Source organism: Anser anser (assembly GCF_964211835.1).
Source record: "Anser anser genome assembly, chromosome: 11".
In the NCBI taxonomy this organism is placed as follows: domain Eukaryota; kingdom Metazoa; phylum Chordata; class Aves; order Anseriformes; family Anatidae; genus Anser; species Anser anser.
The window spans coordinates 3625001-3639081 of record NC_139732.1 but is presented as its reverse complement, the minus strand read 5'-3'; the positions used below and the strand labels follow the sequence as shown (position 1 = coordinate 3639081).

General features: G+C 40.8%; 1 protein-coding gene across 24 annotated transcripts in view; it reads left to right on the top strand.

Annotated features, from left to right (window-relative positions):
* ZNF536 (zinc finger protein 536) overlaps positions 1-14081 on the top strand; it is a 346292-nt gene that overhangs the window by 326399 nt on the left and 5812 nt on the right. The gene's annotated exons all lie outside the window — the stretch shown is intronic.

The following is a 14081-nucleotide window of genomic DNA, read 5'->3' as shown; positions in this document are numbered from 1 at the left end:
TTCAGTGGCCTGAGTCCTGATACCCAAACATTGTGGATGGGAAGGGCTCTGTGCACAAGGTTGAGCCCTGCTCTCCTGCATCACCATGCACCTCCAGTCCTGTGTTCGTCTGAGATCAGGATTTGCTCCAGATGAATATTTCCACACAGTATTTACAATCATTGGAGGAGTGATTATATTTAATGGCAGAATTTCAGTTGACTTCTCAATATGTATTGAATTGACCTTTAAGTTAAACCACAGATTAAATTTTTTTCTTGTCTGTTTAAGTACATTTACAGCCCTCTTTGTCCCGATCAGCATAACAGTGAATAGAGAAAAGTTACCTGGGTCAGATTATTTGTTGAAATCAGAGGAATTACATGGCTTCTTGAGAAGGCAAATATTTTGCCCCCCTCTAACCACTGTATACATTAGTTTTGTTGCAAAATGATTTTGGTTTATACACAGAGACACCCGGGTGGGTATCAGTTTGCTTGAAAGCCCAGAGCCTGACATTGATTTCATATAAGTAAACCTTTCCTAGAAGCCGATGGAAGCCGATGAAGTTTGCTCGAGATGGAGCGGCTCTCCCATAGGCAGCAGGGTTTGGCAGCACTGCTAGGCGCCGGTGGCATGGACGTTTTCTTCTTTTTGCTACCTATGTGCACAACACGCTGCGCTTGACTTCGTTTCTGCAGAGATAGATGAGGATCACTTTTACTCCAAATCATAAAAAAAAAATACCTGAATGAACAAAACACGTAATTTGTGTCCCATTGCCTAGGAAAAATTCATTATTATGGACCTCTACAATTTTATGGAGGGAAAAAAACAAAACAAAACACCTCAGTAATGTATATTACTGTCCTCTGTATATTATATATTTTATATATATATGTATATATATATTTTTTTCTTTACCATCTGGTGGATTTGGTACATATTGATCACGTGGCCTTTGCTGCATGCCATCAGTGTTGGTGAGGTGGTTGGATGAGATCTAACACCATCCCTCAGCTCCGGGTCTGAGCCCTGCTCGTGCTGGCCAGTCGCAGCGTTTGTTGGTCCATGTGACAACCAGCTGGGCTCAGGGGGACCCACGGTGACGTGAGAATTGCCACCCTCCCAATTAGCAGCTGATGGCCTCCCGCTGGCAGAGGCAGCTCTGGCAGCGCTGCCGGTGCAGGTGATGGGGCTAGTGTCCTCCTCAGGGCCCTCTGTCCTTCTGCACCAGGAACCAATACCACATAAAGATAAATACAAGAATAAATACAAAAGGAATGCGGGTTCAAAATGAAACAATGCCATGTGTCAGCTTTTAGCCCCAAGACAATCTTCCTGTATCTTTTATGAATCGTTGTAAGTAAGGGTTACGTGATGAGGCCTTGGTTCAGAGGCAACTTACGCTCATGCACCATGTGAGCCTGTGTGCATTCCCACACGCGTCTGCGGGATGACTTACAGGCTTTATATTATGCATAACCTTCAGTAATTTGCTGAATCAGGGCCTAAATACTGAAATATTCTTTAATAGTGCTGGCTCCACAATGAAACTCTAGAAGGCACATTTCCCTCTCAGTGTCTTTCCATAAGACTCATCAATGATAATGGAGTTACATTAGGCACATCTAAAGTTAATTATACAGTTACATCCCTCTTGGCCCTGTTTGTCAAAGAGAATAGGATAAAAATATTCTGTCTTCTAACATCTATTTTTAATTTTTATTTGGAGTTTGGTCTGCAAACTAGACAACAGAGTAAAGGGCACACTAAGAAGACCATGGGTAGGTGGGTCTGGATGTTTTCCAGCTGTGAACCAGCTTGGGAAATGTTGTGTTAAGAAAACCTGCAGAAAAAAAAAAATAATAAATCTAAAAAAGCCAAAGTAAATGGAATATTTAAGGCAGTTTGTTAATAAATGGTAGCAAAGCTCTTCTTTTGTAAAATGAAGTGGATGGCTTTAAGGGGTGCTGATTTATATCAGAGTATGGGTCTAAAGTTATGCTTTGACTGGTAAAATAAATGCTAGTGCTCACTAAAAAGTCAGGAATTTATAATGTAGGGACAAGATGAGTGAAGCAGTAGATCTACAAATTCTGCAGTTCACTGCAGGTTCAAAAAAAAGAAATGTAGTTTTCTATTTTAGGTTTTTTTTTTTTAATTTTTAAAAATTATCGTTATTGTTATTTTTGCCATGACCTCACAGTTAAATATGGTGAACCCAAATCCTCTAGCACAGGTGCAGGTATCTGAATGTCTTGCTTTTGGTATATCTGCACAGTATGGAGGGATGCCAGGTTTCTGTGGGGATCCAGTAGCTTTGACATACTCCAGTTTACAATACCTGAAGTGTGCTCAGCTGCTAATGCATTTTGCATGCAAGATCACTGTGCTTCAGTGTGACAGCTAAGAAAAATGTCATTTTTATTTTTAATTGGAACAGGATATGATTTTGCCAAAAAAAAAAAAAAGGAAAAAAAAAAAACAGATTTTTTGTTAAAGGTTTATTTCACAAAAGGCCAGTCAAAAACCATCTAGTACTTAATAAAGTCAGATTCCTTCCTGTGCATTCCCGCGTGACCCTGTGGAAGCCAGTGGGAGCTGCGTATAAATACTGAGGGCAGGATTTTGCCCTTAGGACTGAATTTCCCCACCGACTATTCTTTTAGACTGTCTTTTGATTAACAATCTGTTTGCAGCAGGCTAGGGCCAGAGAGGTGGTGTATACCCCACTGCTCAAGTCTGTGGCAAAATATTCTATGGAGAGCTACTTAATAAAAATCAACTTGCTCCAACAGTCATTGAGAAATACCTCAACTGTTAGCAATCAATCGAGGGCTCAGTTTGGAGAAAAAAAAAAAAGAAAAGCACAAAAGGACATCAAAGAGGTTCTCATTCCTAGTCTATTGCTCTATTTAAAGGTCCTATAATTCGGTGAGGTTGTGTGCTAAATAATTTGTAAGCCTTCAGAACATCCAGGTTATTGTTTGTGGACAGATGGTGCATCACATTTTATTGCTTATTCCTTCTGTGGTTTCTCATATGCAGGACTGATGTGCACTCTGAAGTCTTTGTTTCCTTGCTAAAATCTCTAATCTAAAACAGGCAATCAAGCACACAGACAGTGCTTCAGAAAGCATAATCATAGTTTTAAAGGGGGGGGGGGAACATTTCAACTGCAGTTAGGAAGCAGATGCGTTCCCTGAAAATGCAAAAGGTTATCAAAAGTATTAAAATAGGAAAATATATATAGAATTCAGAAGCCTTGAGGAGAGCCTGGGCTTGATTTTGGAGTAGGTGTGCATTTTCCCGGAGTACCTGCTTTGTATCTCGCTCTTGGCGGAGCTGGCGCAGCGAGAGCCTTTGGAGACCGGCTTTTGCTTTCACCTTGCCCCCCGGGACTGGCAGTCTTTGTCTCCTACAGGCAAGTAGCAGCCGTGTTGTGATCTTGGAACCGCGGCTGCCCTGAAGAGTTAAATCATGTTGATATACAGGAAGGAAATGGAATAGACTAACTCCGTTCTTTTCTTCCTACGGATTTTTCTTTTTATTCTGAAGATAGAATTACTGTTTGTAAGCATCTGAAAGTCATTAGTGGCTCTGCAGTCTGTCAGGTGCCGACGCAAAAAACTGCTGAAACTGAACGGGTTCCTGTGCAGAGTGCTGGGAATTTGTCATGTGCTGATGAGCAGTTATAATAATATATGAGCAAATCACAAGCATTCTGCAAATTAATCAAATTTTTTTTCCCTTCTCCCTTGTCTCTGGGAGAGTGGCTTTGCCGGCAGACGTAGGTGAAGCAGTTTTACTCACAGATGGTAGCTCTGGCATCAGATGGAATTTATATAACAGTAATTCTGATTTCCTGCCAAAGTAGCACTGAAAACACCAGGGACATTGTACAAGACAAGTCATGTGGTTTTGCTGAGGTTGTTGTGGGAAGTTTAAGGGGGGAAATCTCAATTTTTCCTCTTTGCATTTATTGTTTTAGCCTGAAGGGCCAGAAATCGTACGCCATTCTGCCATAGGCGAAATCCAACACATCTTTTTTTATGAATTGCGCTGAAAGAGTGCTTCACAGCTGTTGAAACTGCTGGCAGGGGGAGAACCACATGCCTCCTTACCCTTTCTCTTTCCTTACAAGGATTAAAGGAGGGAGGGTTCACAAGGTTGCCGCACTACACGGTGGGGAGAGGCAGGGTCTCCCTCTGTAGGAAGCGGTGCCATGTTCGCTTACCGCTTGCTGCTCCTCGCGGGCCTTGTGGGGATGGGGGGCTCCCCGTGCCTCCCTCCTGATGGAGAGCGCCTAGTTTCTTGCATGAGATGACCCCAGTAGAGCCAGGTTGTTGGCTGCCTACCTGCCGGCAGTCCCGGTGTGATCACTGAAAGGCAGACAGGGGATTTTTTTTTTTTTTAATCCATCAAGGGCAGGAGTGCGACAAGCTTGTTCTGCCGCCACGTGTGCGAGTGTGGTGGCAGGTCCAGTCCTGACCTTGGTCAGGCCTGCTCGGATGCGTTAAAATTGCAGGGTTGTGAAAAGGATGTGAGAACAGAATCAGACCTCATGGCTTTTGAATGAGATGGCCTTTTTTAAAAGCAAAAGCAGTCTTCCCTAGAAAAATATTACAGTACTCTTCTAATAGCAGTGTATTGAGTAATGCATGGGGCATCGCAAGACTGCTGTGACACTAAAAGAAAAAAATAGAGGAGAGCAGAACGGGAGAACTTTCAGGGGCTGTTTTTAATAAAGAGGTGAATTCTTTCTGCAGTAGGAAAAATGATAAAAAGATGGCGTATCAGCTACATTATGCAACAAAGTAATGCTGCTGTGTTTTTATAATGTAAGGCACTGCCCATTTGTTTTGGTTTACGTGACTGCAGTGAAATAAGTGGATTAGACTGAAACTTTAGCATGCTTCATTGCAGCTGGTTGCAGACATCTGTCATTCCTCAGCCATACATTCTGGATCATGCCAAGAAGAAAAAGCAAAGTCTGACACCTTTCATTTTAGAGAGCCTTTTACAGAAAAGAAAAAGAGAAAGGGAGAAAACATTTCCTTTGTGACTTAATAAAAAAGACACTTTTTCTGTGACAACCTCAAGAGTACTTTGCAGAGGGAGAGGTCCAGAAAAGTTAATGCTCAATTTATCCTTTGCAGACTTAATTTTTACTGTTTGAGCTCCTGATTCATTGAACGGGATATGATAAAAATAAATGTAATTTGTGCGAGTGCACATGTTCCACTTGTTCACCTGCATATGAGGTGCATCTGGCAAGGCACAACCTGTCTGTCCGTCAGGCGTGCTGCAGGCCAGGCAGACAAAACCCCATGAGTGGGTCCTGGGGGCAGTTCAGCAGAATGAGGAGTGGGGCTGTGAGCCACTTTGGGCAACTTGAAGGATTAGCTATTAGTGAGCTGGGTATTTATTTACTTAAAGTGGTTTGTATTACCTCAGTCTCTTTACTAACATGTCGTGGATAGAAAGTCACGGGTTTCGTGAAAAGGTATAATGTCACAAAATACCACCTAAATTACCCAAGTTACATAACAGCTGCAATTAAAGAAGAACATGTTCATCCTACATGGCATCATACCTGCAGAAAGCAATCATTCTATCTTCATGTCCCCCTTCGGCAAATTTAATAGCACATTCCTTGCTCTGTGTCTTCTGGTTTAGGTGACTGGTGGGACATGGGACTAGTGGAGGGTACCTGGTTTTTGCCTTTCTGTACATTCAGGGGCAGCCATTCACATGGGGCAGACTGTGCAGTGCCCTGTTCCGAGCCAGCTGAGGACATGACATATTGAAATGTGGACAGGAAAATTTTAGAAAGCTGAGTATGGGATTTTTTTTAAATTCCATTCCACCAAATAAGCTCAAGACAGTTGCCCAGAGTGAAAAAGAAAATGCTATTGCATTTGTGAATTGCTAGGCAGAAAAAGGGCTATTTGGTAGTGAAATATAATCACTGGCAAGGCCTTTCCTATTAGCGACTCTGAGCTGCATGAAAATCCCAGTGCCACCAGTACAGTGTTTATATCATAGCTACATTAAATCAAAATAGAGCTTCATACTAGAAGTCCTAAATGCTTCCTGAAATAATAAATATTTACTGAGACAATTAAACAATATGGTAGAACATCAGACAGAAAACTTATGAATGACCTAATAGGAAAACCAAGACATTTTGCTCAAGGGGTTAGAATGTGAACACACTGTTATTAACATGATTAAAACATGTAAAGGAGCGAATAGACAGCAATTAACTGAAATATGTTAAGTAAAGAAAAGGTGGGACTCTGAAGATGTAATTTTGATATAGAGAAGAGCTCGGGGTTTCTTAAAGAGCAACCTGCTGCTTACCTCCAAGACCTGCAGCCTGCATGGAATGGGAGGTGGGGAGGAGGAAGGCTGTCGGAAGCTGTAAGCTGCTTGCTCCCAGGCCCGGGTGCTCCTTTTCCCTGGTTGCACGGCCTTGCCTCTGGGCTTGGGGGATACATAAGATAAATGCTGCAAGAGTTGCAGGCTAATGCTTGTGGTTTGGGCCAAATGTTGTGAGTTTAGGGTTAGGAAGCAGATTGCAATTGAAGAGTTTCTGAATCATAACCAATGCCATTATAAATTCAGTCAGAATTCATTGCGGCTTACTCTTTACAACAGGTACTGAGTGCCCTTGTTAAGAGCTCTGTCCTCCACTTATGTGTATAAAACAAAGTAAATAAATATGAAAAATTAAAGGTAATTAAATTTACCAAAGCACGGGACAATGATAGTCTGACATTTCAAGCTCAATCAATGACAACATTCCCACTAACCTTGTTTGGAGTGTGCTGAGGCACCAGGCTCGTAACTCATGTTGTCATGGCCAGAACCAGGCTGGTGCTGCTGGGCACGGCCACCCGCTTAACACGGGTGAGTCTGTAGAGAGCAAAGTCTGAAACTGTTTTTCAGGGGAATTCTGACTTTACAAGCTTCACGTAATGTTTCATATTTGTTTAAGAACCTTTTGGCTGGTAGTGCCACTTCCTTAGAGGGGCAACGTGGTGGCTCTGAGCTATGGGATGACCTGGGGATGGTGCCATGCACCTCACTGCTCCCTACAAGGGACTCCTGTTGGATCACCAGCCTGCTATGATGGACTTCACAGGTGGATGAATCCTACTAGTTTTAGGGCATTTCTTTCCAAACATCCTTAATGCTTTTATTTAGGATGAAGCTGGTGGCTGTGTTTTGACATGATCTTAAACCCTAAATTATCTTTTCCTAGTTAAGGTCTTCTCTGTAACCTGCAGAGAGAAAAAGGTTTCTCCAGGTGGCAGTTCATGCTTTCAGACCTGAGCTGCCCCGGAAGCATTTGCTCTGTATTCACTAGGGGGAATTTAGGTAACCAGGTTTCTCTGTTAACTGTTTAGGTAATATGGGATGAGTCCTAGTCTGGTGCCTCTGATAACAAACATTTCTTCCAGTTATTTTTAGGACTATCTGTGGGTTGAAACTGTGATTAATGATGGACCGTACTTGAATGGATGGTGGTAAGTGGGCTGCTTTAGGTGTCCCACAGCAAACACACAAACCAAAGCCTTACCTTTGGCAGCTGAAAATGTTCCTAGGCCTTCCTAAAATGCAGATATTTATGCTTTTCTGTATATATTTCTACAGTAAATCATCAAAAAAGCCTTAGAAAATGCTTTTAGTTTGTACAGCTTTTCATGGTCAACATAAAATAGAGAGTTTTTAAGACTTATTTATTTTTTTTTTTTGTAATCCTATAAACATATAAACTTCACAGAATATTGTAATTTTCCCAGAAGACCATGTTGGTTGGTCCTGGACCTGTGTGTAAATAAATGTATACTTTTGAATTGTTTTATAAAAACTTTTATTACATATATGAACCTGATTGGACGGACTTTAATCTGTCTGGTATTTTGGGAGTTTCATAAAATGCATATTTTGAGACCAATAAAATGGAATGACTCTCAGAGCCATTATTGTCTATTGGACAAATATATTTATTCAGCATTTTCCAATCCATACTCTTATGCTCCAGATCAGAATAGCTGCTTTAGAGCCATTCTGCTCTCCTGGGTAAAACAGACAGGGTTTGGGATGTTAGCTGTGGATAGTAAATGTATTTATGAAAATTTATATGTCAAAAAAAGGAAATCTCACTAGCCAAGATTTAAATGAAAATAGTTCTCCCTTTGCAAATGCTTGTTAATATGCTATGATAGTGTTACTTTAAAATGGCAGTGCTTACCAAGGTGCCTTGGAGCCGGCGGTTCTTGTCTGAGAAAGCCATAACCTCAGCCCAACCCTCATTGCTAGGGCTTTGGAGTGGCTCAAAGTCTTTTGGACTTGTTTTGTGGAAAGCATGTGGCCGTGTTTGCCAGTTACTATTTCTGTGGCAACATGCAGTTCTTCTGTTGAAATGTGATTGTGCCTCAGACACAAAATTTACATAGGAAAAAATATTTAAAGCAGCTCTTTTTGTGGGGGTTGGGCTCAATGCAGGTTTGCGTGCAGCTTGTTGACCTTGGGGTGGTTACAAGGACCCCTTCACCAGTGACTTTTTGGGACAGGGCATCTCAGTGCCATCCATCCTATCGCACTGCAGCCAATCCTGCCAGGAGTGCCCGGCCATAGCCCAAGGCAGTCCTGGTTGTTTGCGATTGCTACAGCAGCCCAGGGGCATGTCCAGACCTCCAGTGTCCAACACCTGAACTGAAGAGATCTGTCTCCAAGAAAGTCAGACCTTTGGGGCTTTTCAAGTATTTCTCAGTGAGGGAGTCATTTATTTGCTTTAAAGAGCTAATGGCTGTTGTTTCTGATTTTCACCGCAAGGATATTCTTAAACTAAGCAAAGAAATCTGAAATGAGTTTGCCATATTGCATCCCAGTAAATGCTATAGCCATTGGCCATCTAAGGAAAAACATTGTCAGATAATCATAGGCATTTTTGCATTTAAGGGAACAAATGTCATATCTAAGAAACACATTTTATTTGGGACTTAATTATAATTTATAGTACATTGCATAGCATTTGTTTTCTATTCATCATTTTATTGCTCTTCTGCTTTTTCACTAAATTTATGCATTGAATTGTGTGTCTGTATGTGTGTATCTGTGTGTATATATGTACACATATGCAATATAATAAAAAGTGGTGTAGTGGAGACAACAGACGGCTTTTGTGTGATGTATTATTGGCGTTTTTCTTTCAAATTACCATTTTCTTGCTGCTTTGGGAGAAAGCCATGATTTTGCTGTGATTAGTACACTTTTAACAATCTGGAATAAATTCCCGATCTTCTTCATGTGACTAGTCCAATGCCCATTTTTATGTTTTAGTGCAAACCCCTACATATGTGCCTGTAATACCACGAAAATACGATGTTTCTTTGCAGAATTTTTTATAGAATTTGGGTGCTGATCAAATATTTTTAGAAGTGGAGAATTAATGCAGCTTGACCATGTAAATGATTTTTTTTTTAATGAAAAAGACTTTAGCATTCATCGCTCTTTCTCCATCATTTGTGTATTCCTTTGTACTAATCTTAAATAATGGATCCATATCAAAGTTAATAAATTAGGAACTATTAGCAGTTTGGATTACAGTAAGTAACCCAATGACACTACGTTGACATTGAGTTTTTATGTTTTTCAACAGTACAGTTTGAGTTTTAAAGATAAGACAAAACAAAATAGGTTTGGCAAATATTTGATTCCCTAACAACTCAGTAATGGGTAGCAGCTTTGTTTAAATCCCAGCCCCCGGCTTTAAGTGCATTTTCCTTTAAATGGTCATAAAAAACAGACTTTAAGATCCATGGCTTTCTCAAAACCTGCCTTTCTGACTCCATTGGGTTGAAGCACTGTGTTGCACTGCATCAGTCATGCCATGTTATGAAACCTAACGCGATGTGACTGATGCAGGCTGACATGATGTGTCACAAAGCAACATATCAGATCACAAACTTGAAAGAAAGAAAACAAACTTTTCTTCTCAAAGTCTAAATTAACAAAGCAGCTTATATTTTTTTTGAAAGATGGACTAGTTTCAAACACTGGGGGACTTTTCTATATACTGGTCCCAGAGCAAGGTTCTCTGTTCTGCCCAGAAAGTATGTCCAGTCCAGGCTCCTTGCTCTCTCCAGGGTACAGTTAAAATTAGGGACAGCCCAAACCATCTCAGCACTGCTGACCTTTCTGGGCCTGATCCTAGAAGGTTTGGATTGCTTTCAGAGGACTGGCTTCAGCAGGTGCTGAAGGTAATCACCTCTTCTGGTTATTAGTATTATTTTGTGCAAATTCAATTTTCTTAGTATCTCAGCTTCGGTCCAGAGGATTACTTAGTCGCATACTTCGTAGCATGTTACTCTGTAACAGGATTATTTCAGCTGCAAACATTATGCTGTCCTCTATCCGCACTTTCTGATTTTTGATCTGAGAAAGATGTACCATAATTTGTTCCCTTTGTTGGCCCACCTTTAACCTAATTCTCTTCACTACAAATGCAATGCATTGCATGTTACCTCCTGAACTATCAAGAAGATTTCTTTCTTTTTTTTTTTTTAAGGGCTTTCATATAATTTTATTGGAAGATATATACTGGGTAAAATATATATGAACTATAGCATGCTAAGAAAGAACCTACCAACCACTGCTAGATAAAACGTTATAAATTTATTGCCAACTTATCTAGGAAGGGTTATTTTAAGAGCCTGCTGCCCACAACAAGTTTTTGAGCTATAATTAATGGATGGGCTACCTAAGAGAAATGGGCATTATCCTTCACCCCTTAGTTACAAGCAAATTGCAGATATTGTTATCTTTGCAAGTGAAAATAATCTCTAGTTTTTGTACTACTTCTGCTGTAAACAATGTACCACTTGCTTTTCTATGAACCTCACTCTGTATACATATTTATATATTATTCATACTAGATTAAAAATGAATGTGCTCTTTACCACAGTTGTACTGCATAGTGACAATACAAATTAACTTATTCTGTACTTACTTTTCACAAGGCAGTGATGTGAAATTTTGATGGCCTGAAAAAGTAAGTTGTGGGGGAACTGAATCCGTCTAGGTGCATTTTATATTGTCTAATTTATTAAAGTTCATTGAATTAATAAATGACATTCTCTGTATGGAGTTACACAAGCTTGAACTTGGTTTGGTGGTGGGCAGAAAGAGTTTGCTTCTATCCTGGCACATATGAGGTTGTTAGCTCCACCCGTGCTTTGTGAATTCTTTGTTTAAAATTTGTGGGGGGTGGTCCAGGAACAAATTGGTCATTTAATGGTAGCTGCTTATGGGCAAAGAGTTAAGAGCTGTCTGATGAGATCTCAAGTTGTTGGCTAGCAGTACACATTCTAGCTAGAACTGACCAATTTTTTCCATGATTCATGGTGCCTGAGGCATTTCAGGAGTGGCTGTTGGGCACATCATTCCTGCTTGCTCCAGGAGCCCAGCACTTTGCGTGCTCCCTGCGTGCTGCTGGTGGAAGCAGTTACCAGACACTATGTCGTGGGCACATCCAGCTGTTGGCTGTAGCAGCATACAAGGTCCAGACAGGCAGGATAGTCTTTGGCTTTTTCCATAGCATTGGTAAGAATGGAGTAAATAAGGCTCGAGGGCAAGTTGTACCATTAGTCACATCTTAGCAGCGCATCTTCTGTTCTTAGCAAGGGGCAGTCAATGGATGGTCAAACAAACCACAGGGAATACTGGAAGGGAGCTGCTGCTGTGTTGTGGATGCAGTCATGCTAGTGATTGTGACAGTGGCAGGCCTTTATCTTTTGCAGAAAGGGAGAAACCACTTCAGTTCTTCACAGAGCAAGTCTCCTCCTTTACCCAGCGCTTCATCTGTCGTTTCAGCACAGTGTGTGTTCACAGTGTTTCAGCACCTCCCTGAGCAGAATATGCAACAGCCACTTATTTCCCTCTGGTCAGAGGTATTACCCTGGAGGGAAAAACAGACGAAAAGAAAGAATCCAGAACCCAGCTGTGAATTCTGGTGACTGTTTCTATCTCTGACAATCAGAGAGGGAGATATAATGATTTTATTAGATTTTTTTTTTTCCCTGAGTTTCCAAGTATTTCTAGATTTTTCTGAAACAAAATACGATTTTCTCTGGACCTTCTTCACATCCATACAGTTTTGAGAGGGCTTCCAGTTTTCAAAACTAATATATTCTATTTTTTTTCAAGCATATTTGTGGTTTTGTATTGATTTTAGGACTGATCCTAAGAGGCACTAGGGATATCTTCAGTCTCTTGTTTGACTATTTCCTCATATCTTTCAGTTGATTTTTTTTGTCTATAAAAGCAATTTCTGTAACTTTTTCTATGTAGTTCTTTTTTCCATTGCTATTACTATGAAATTTTCCACTGAAAATTTCCACTTTGTAAAGATTAGCAGCTTGTAGATTTCATTGCTTTTTCCTTATGAAGTTGTTGATGGAAATGTCTTTATTTACCCCAGGAGAGAATGAGATCAACCCAATCTCTGCCCCCAGATTCATGCGTAAACGTGCATATTAGAAGCCTTGAGGGTTGGCCACCCTTTTGGCAATCTTTAAATTGTAAAAGCAAAGGATGGAAGGACTTTTTCATCCTTGTGAAAGGAAACTTGCCTGTAGTCGTGAAGCATTGGGCTTGGGTAACTGTGTACTGGACTTGATGCTTCTTTCCTCTGAGTAGCAGGCAGAATGTTTGGGGGAACTCAGCCTGGTAGTTTTGTTGTTACAGTAAAAATAGCAGATTATTTGCGCAACCCAAAGCACTGCTGGTTCAGGTGAATTTCCTCTGCCCGAGATGCTCATGCTTGTGTGCCACCAGCAGCGCAAGGCTAAACCCAGCCAAGGCTAACTCCCAGGCTGTGAGTGCTGTGGGAACATTCCTACTCCTGTACAAGCAACACTGGACCAGTGCGTAACCAGAGTCCATTTGCTTTTCCATTACATTCCCACCTAAAATGGGGGTGAGATGGTCCCAGCCCCTTCCCATGTAGTGGGGAGTGTAGTCCTCCTCTTCTGCTACACCAGCGTCTGGTTTGTGCCCGCTGGGTAGTACCACAACAGCAGAGGAAAATGTGCTCTTCAAATGTGGAGATAGGGTATTGTTTTTCACTTATCCTGGCTTTATGTAGATGGTCTGGCACATTTATTTATTCATTTATTTGAGCAAATTAAAGCAAGCTAAGCGCATTTGACCTCAGATGGTCCTGGTTTAAGTTAATTTGAGAGACAAAGCTCATAAAGTTCCAGTAAAACACATCAACAACTTCCCAGCATAGGTTGAAATGTGATTGCTGAAACATAACCTCCAAAACCAGATACAGCATGAAGATTCAAAGTCACAATAATCTGAAAAATATGGGAGAGCATATTGATAGAGTTACTAAAAGTGATATCTTTCATTCATGCCTTCATTTTGCAGCCAGTTGCTATTTCACACACAAGAAGTGCATCTATCAGATTCTGTGCATTAACATTCCTTCTTTAATCTCGTTTGGACATTTATTTTAGAGCTGGTGATAACCTTGTGCCCCAGCCCTGCAAACAAGTCTATGTTGTGTTTCTTTACTCACAGGAGTAATCTCACCAGAGTAACTATTTGCAGGTTTGAGGCCTCGGATATCTCAATCCATTATTTCTTTCCATTAAAAAATAATCTGTGTGATTAAAATAAAACATACAATTCTTGACTCAGAAACCCACCCAAAGACAGAGTATGGTTATTAGATGAAGGGTCTGCACACTGTCATCCCTGAACTGCACTTCAATAAAAAAAGATAATTAACAAGTATAAAGAAAGGCAATCTAGTACATGATTGCACTGTATTTACAAGAGTTTAGTTTGGATCACAGGCTGACAGATTTACAGCTGGGTGTGAGGAGGGGGACAAAATAGCTGCACTTTTCCCGAAAATCCGAAGCAGAGGCTTTTAAAAACGCAGTTTCTTGAAAAAGGCAAATTGCGAGCAGCACAAATTTCTTATTCTTGCTGAAGTCACGCAGCGACTTCCTTCAGCAGGAGGGCTTTCAGCTGCGGCATGTTTCACCAGAACATTTACTGTAAATAGTGAA